This window comes from Odocoileus virginianus, chromosome 9 (genome assembly GCF_023699985.2).
Source record: "Odocoileus virginianus isolate 20LAN1187 ecotype Illinois chromosome 9, Ovbor_1.2, whole genome shotgun sequence".
NCBI classification, from domain to species: Eukaryota; Metazoa; Chordata; class Mammalia; order Artiodactyla; family Cervidae; genus Odocoileus; species Odocoileus virginianus.
The window spans coordinates 22,346,168-22,352,290 of NC_069682.1; the positions used below are offsets into that span (position 1 = coordinate 22,346,168).

General features: G+C 40.1%; 1 non-coding gene across 1 annotated transcript; it reads left to right on the forward strand.

Annotated features, from left to right (window-relative positions):
• The first annotated feature begins 2,714 nt into the window (after window positions 1-2,714).
• On the forward strand, window positions 2,715-2,845 carry LOC139036851 (small nucleolar RNA SNORA18). Its single transcript, XR_011489713.1, has one exon. It is a non-coding gene; the product is annotated as a small nucleolar RNA SNORA18 (small nucleolar RNA).
• Window positions 2,846-6,123: the final 3,278 nt, after the last annotated feature.

Genomic DNA, 6,123 nt, shown 5'->3' on the forward strand with positions numbered 1-6,123 from the left:
TGGGGTGATCTCGTATCTGCAGAAAAAGCACAGAACTCTGGCTGGTGTCACCAAGGTCACCTCTTCCTGATGTATCTCCAGACTTTGGAGGCTCTGAATGACACAGAGTCTGGTCTGGGAAGTTGGCTGACAATATGAGGTCAAGGCTGGTGGCTCAGTGAAATTGGTGGTTTGGTTTTATAACACTATTGGATGCCAGGCTATAAACATTAAGAGTAAAATAGGCTTTGGAAGCCTAACATGGAATTCTAACCACTGTTAATAACTTCTCATCTAAGAGAAAGAATAAACCATGGTCCAAAAACTAAATTATTTTTGAGTAACAATAGCTATTTATTGGACTTCCCAGGTGGTGCTAGTGGTAAAGAACCTGCCTGCCAGTGTAAGAGACATAAGAGATATGTTTGATCCCTGGGTTGGGAAGATCCCCTGAAGGAAATGGCAACCAACTCCAGTATTCTTGCTTGGAGAACCCTATGGACAGAGGAGCCTGGCAGGCTACAGTCCATAGGGTTGTAAAGAGTCAGACATACCTAGAGCGACTTAGCATGCACTCCCAGCTATTTATTGATGACTTAGTAGGCTCCAGGCCTTCAATGCCCTGAGCTTTACACTTTCTTCTTACTACTACTTGTCTGTGTCTCCCCCAGCCCTCTCAGAGATGTGGTATTATTCCATTTGCTTTATAGATCATGGAGCTTGTGAGTGACAGAGTTGGGATTTGAATCCAGATATGTGTAGCTATTAGAAACTGAGTGTGTAACAACCATGCCAGGCTACTTTTGGAATGTGATTTTGTATAAATTGGTGGTTTCCTTTATCTTCTTACTTTACATACACATCCCACAGTGTCTGTTGAGACCTTGATGAATAGTTAACCATAAAACAGGTTGAAAAGAAATAAAATGCCCCAGAATTAACAGGAAGAAAAATACTGCTTTCTTTCTTTGATGCTTCTATTGGATTGGCCACAAAGTTCGTTAAGATGTTATGGACAAAGCCAAATGAACTGTTCAGCCAACCTAACACATTTCTCACAATTTGAAACCAAAATCCTTCCTCCCAAGTACTTTTGCTAAGGAATGTCTGATAAAAGGGTTAGAAAATGTAGCATCACTCAATTTGGCAGGAATCGCAGATAAAATGGAATGTCAGATCCTCTGTTCCAAGGGCTGTTTTCAGATACATTGGCTCTAAGATGGTTCTCATTCTGTAAAACAGAATTTAGAAGATTAGGATGAATTCAGTTGAATTATGAAAACAAGTGCTGTGATCTGTTAAGTATAGTACTTGATCATCTTCCCTCCCCCCACCCCAGCCCCATACCTAGATAATTACCTGAAGCTTGAGTCATGGTTTACATGTAGCCATCTGATTATTTGCAACACCTGAAGGGGAAAGTACATTGTCACTTCTGTCAATTCTGTTTGTAGGGATCATCTCTGCATGTGAAACATAGAGGCCACTTTGGTGAGAATGTATAGCTGAAATATATTAATACAAAAGGGGAAAAATGCAGAAACAAAATGTCTTCACAGTGATCTGAAGTTTCAGTAATATTCAGTTATTAAATATTTGCTCTTGTTTATTCAAAACTTTAATTATTGACACATTTACAATTTTCTGCTTAGTTTGACATTTAATCTAATGGTTTTATGTTTATTTATTGCGTGGTCTAAATATGGTCTCACTTTCTAAATTATGACTAATCTTTATAGTCATTTGATATGATTTAATTGTATCATGCTATTTAAATAATACTCTCCTGAGTGCCTTCTCTGTACCAAGTATTTGTAATCTTTTTGTACACATGGTAATTTCAGGTACCAAAGAGTTAACCAAGTTTTGCATAGTTGTTAGACATTTCAAAATATTTATAGTGAAGATATGAATTTACATGACCTCTGAGTAAAAAGAAATTAATTGAGCTCATGCTGTGAAACTAAATAAATCAGTGGGAAGAGAAATTGTAGGCTTTACTAGCGGAAGTAATTAGATCAAAGGCTTCTTCTGCATTGTACTAAGTTGCCTCTGTTTCTGAATGGCTGCTAATGTTTAAATTTCTGAGCTGCCAGGTTTTTACTATTTTGCCAACAACATTTTCTCTACTTCAAGGATTACTGGAAAAACTAATCAGATGCAGTAATTGATTTAACAACAGAATGATTCAGTAGTTGCTGTCTTCTGTAAAATCTTCCTTCTTCAGTTTGAAGGTAAATTATCAATTTATGGGTCTTCACAGAAAAGCATTTATTTCTCTTTGCTCCATTAAAAAGGAGAGTTCTCTGCACTCACATTTATTTGGGGGTAAAATGTTCCACCTGTGAAGCCCTTTCTGGGACATGAACACATTTTTGGCAATCAAGTCTCAGATGATAGTCTTATATGATAATCACATGGCAGTTTAAAATTGTGTGTAATCAAAATGATGCAATCTTGATAGAAGATGGCCTTGTCCAGAGCTGACTGAGAAAAATTCAGTTGCAGAAGTTGTGTGCTTGTCTGTCATTGTAATAAAGGGTCCAGGGTTTTGCTTTCTAGAACTGTTCTCTGCCTGACCTGCTCAACAAAAGTCCCCGGTCTTCTGATGGGTGTGACATGCAGGTTTACCCTACAGGAACGAGTAATATCCCTAAATACATGTATGTGGTTACAAATATATGTATGTATGCTTAATGACAGAGGAAGTACCAGACATGAAAACTGCAGATCTAGTTGAGGTCTATCCCGGTGGGACTTTTCCAATAAACCTACATCATTGGAAATGCCTCGTAGAGTAAGTATGTGGTTTCCTTTACTCATAGAATTGCCTGTTCGATCTGTGGGAAAGAACTACAAGACAAAGTTGCCAAGTAAACTATGAAAAACCTAACAAACTTTTTTTTTTATCTTAGGTGTTGGCATACCCCAACAATCTGTACTGTTCTAGGATATGATAGCTTAGGGGTGAATATGATTTGCACTTAATACATTTTTAGAGGGTGTCAAATTCAGAACCAGGCAATTCTGTCTGCAGACTCTAAACATGGTCCTAAAGTAAATTGCTTGAGGAAATTGGATCCCAAAGATTACAGATGGGGAATGTCGAAGTGTGTCTGTATTCCACTGGAGATCAAAGAAGCCCAACTAAAAGAAATGTGTACTGACTGACTGACTGACACAGCAGCTGTGGATTGTGTTTTGGAAAGGACTGTCATACGTTTCTTGAATATTATGACTTTGTAGGAACTGAGGTGATTGGCAGTGGAAAGAATGAGATCATGTGAAATCCCTTAAAAATGTATCGACTGAAATCACACCTGTGTTACATATTTAAAAAGCAAACAAACCAAAAACAAAACTTTGTGCAGAAAAAATCCCCTGCAGATTTCTTGTGAAGGCTGGACAGCTCTCCAGTACTCAGAGGTACTGAGCATGGCACAGGGTTTCGGTGGGGGAGCGGATTGGGTGGGCAGAAGACACCAGTCTGTAGAGCGCCGAGCTGGTTGCCCCTACTTCTAGAACTTGTCTTCTCTGCTGATTCTTGGATCACTGGCTGCTTCCCTCCAGACAGCTGGGGACGCTCTTGATTTCTGCACACCACCACTGTTGCCCAGCTGTCTACCCAGCTGCTTTTCCAAATCCTCACTTGTACTCTTAAGGGATTTTTATTGTAATTTATTATTATTTTTCGCTCTTCTGGGTTTTCACTGTGGCGTGCAGGCTTAGTTGCCCCACATGTGGAGTCTTAGCTCTCCAACCAGGGATCTAGCCTGCATCCCCCGCATTGGAAAGCAGATTCTTAACTCCTGGACCACCAGGGAAGTCTTGAATTTTTATTACAAATGCAATGTGTGTATTGATAATAAAATTTGAATAGTACAGAGATGATCATATAGAAAATAAATATCTCCTCCCCGACCAGATTCTCAGTGTCCAATTTTCTTTTTTAGTTCTTCTTGTGGTTACCTCTGTAATCATCCCAGATAACGTGCTGATGCTTTCCCCTCTTGAATTATCATTGTATACTAGACTGTTTGAGCAATGTATATTCATTCCCTTCCATGAAAAATAAGGACTTTAGCATGCTTGTGCTATTTCTAAAAAGACTTTACTCTTCTTAATGATCCATTTATTAATTGCTTTTGTAACTCTAAATAATAATGTAAATCTTTTCCTTAACAAATCACCTTAGGCACTGTACCTAGACTCCTCAGTACATCTGTAAAATGGGGATAACTGTAATACCTACTTTATTAGACTGTTATAAGAATTAAATGACACAATCCTTTTAAACTGTTTAGGAAGGGCTTCCCAGGTGGTTCAATGGGTAAAGAATCCACCTGCAATGCAGGAAAGGAAATGCAGGAGATGTGGATTCAATCCCTGGGTTGGGAAGATGCCTTGGAGGAAGGCATGGCAACCCACTCCTGTATTCTTGCCTAGAGAATCCCAATGGACAGAGGAGCCTGATGGGCTACAGTTCATGAGGTTGCAAAGAGTTGGACACGGCTAAAGCAACTAAGCACACACAAGGTCCTGGTACTTAGTGAATTCTCGATATATTCGGCCGATATTCCATGTGGGCAATCCTGAGCCTTCACCTCCGCTCACTGTTCTCGCTAAACATCCATCTCAGTTAGCTGGAGTGTGACTCGTACATTATCATTGTTGCTTTCTGTTCTCAGCTGCAGCTTTAAAGATTGGCATAAAAACAATTGCCTGCTTTCACCTGATGGTTAGGGTCATCAGCTCCTTAATAGCCTAGTTTGTTACATTTGAAGATATTCTCAAGGGGCCCTTTGCTTTTCTCTTCAAGTTTGGACCGATTACTTTCTAGGTCTGTGGCATAGTCATCATCCTGGTTATCATGTATAAAATGATCAGGGAAGGACTGCTGGGAAAGTGATATTCAAGTAAAGACCTGAACCTAAGGAGAGGAGAATTCTAAACAGAGGAAAGAAGTGCAAAGGTCCTGAGGCAGAAGAACCCTACTGTGCTTACTTGGGGCACAGGAAGGGGGCCAGCATGGCTGGAGTGAGTGGAGTGAACAATCTGGGTGAAAGTGATGGAGGTTATAAGTATTTTGAAGATTCAACTAAATGGATTAGATGTGTAATAAGTTAGAGACCAATGAAGAACCACTCCAATATTTGTGTTGTAGTCAGTTGGAAGGATTGGGTTGCTGTTCAGTAAGATGAATGAAGAATGGTGAAGAATGTGGGATGAGCAGGGGACTTCCCTGGTGATCCCATCCTTAAGAATCTGCCTTGCAATGCAGGGGACTTGGGTTCCATCCCTGGTTGGGGGACTAAGATCCCACATGCTGCGCGGCTCAACTAAGCCCGCAGGCTGCAATTAAAGAGTCTGTGCATTGCATGGAAAGATGCCACATGCCACAACTAAGACCCAACACAGCCAAATAAATATTTTTTAAAAAGAATTTGGAAGAACAGATTTGACTCATGTGGGATGGGAGGTGGGTGGCAGGAAGGGGCGGAGAGCAAGAGTTCAGTTTTGGAAGCATTTATTTAGAATGCCTCCCAAAGGGACTTCTCTGGTGGCCCACTGGTCACCAGAATTTTAAAATTTCACCTGCCAGTGCAGGAGAGAGGGTTTGATCTCTGCTTGGGGAGCTAGGATCCTACATGCCTCGCAGCAAAAAACTCAAAACAATGCTTGTAAAGCAAACAATGTTGTTACAAATTCAATAAAGACTTTAAAAATGGTACACATTAAAAAAATCTTTAGAAATAATAGAATGCCTACAAGATATCCAAGTGGAGACGTGAATGGGAAGTTGAGAATATACTTTGGGGTTTGGGACAGACATCTAATCTGGGAGCCGTATATGTGATCAATAGGCCATGAGATGAATGAAGTCATAAAGGGAGAGAGTGTGAGCAGAGAGGAGAATTAATAGGGCCAAGGGTCATGGTCTTGGTTATGCCCATGTTTGGAGAGGGGAGAGGTGAAGTGGAGCCAGTAAAGAGGATGAGAAAGAGGTCATTGAAATATGAGAATAAGGATGGAGTTTGTGAAGCTAAGTGAACAAAGCATTTCAAGAGGAAAGAGTTAAAAGAGTTGCAAAGAGAATTAAGGGAAAAGAAGAGAGTGGTGAAACAAATGGTTGTTAACAACAGG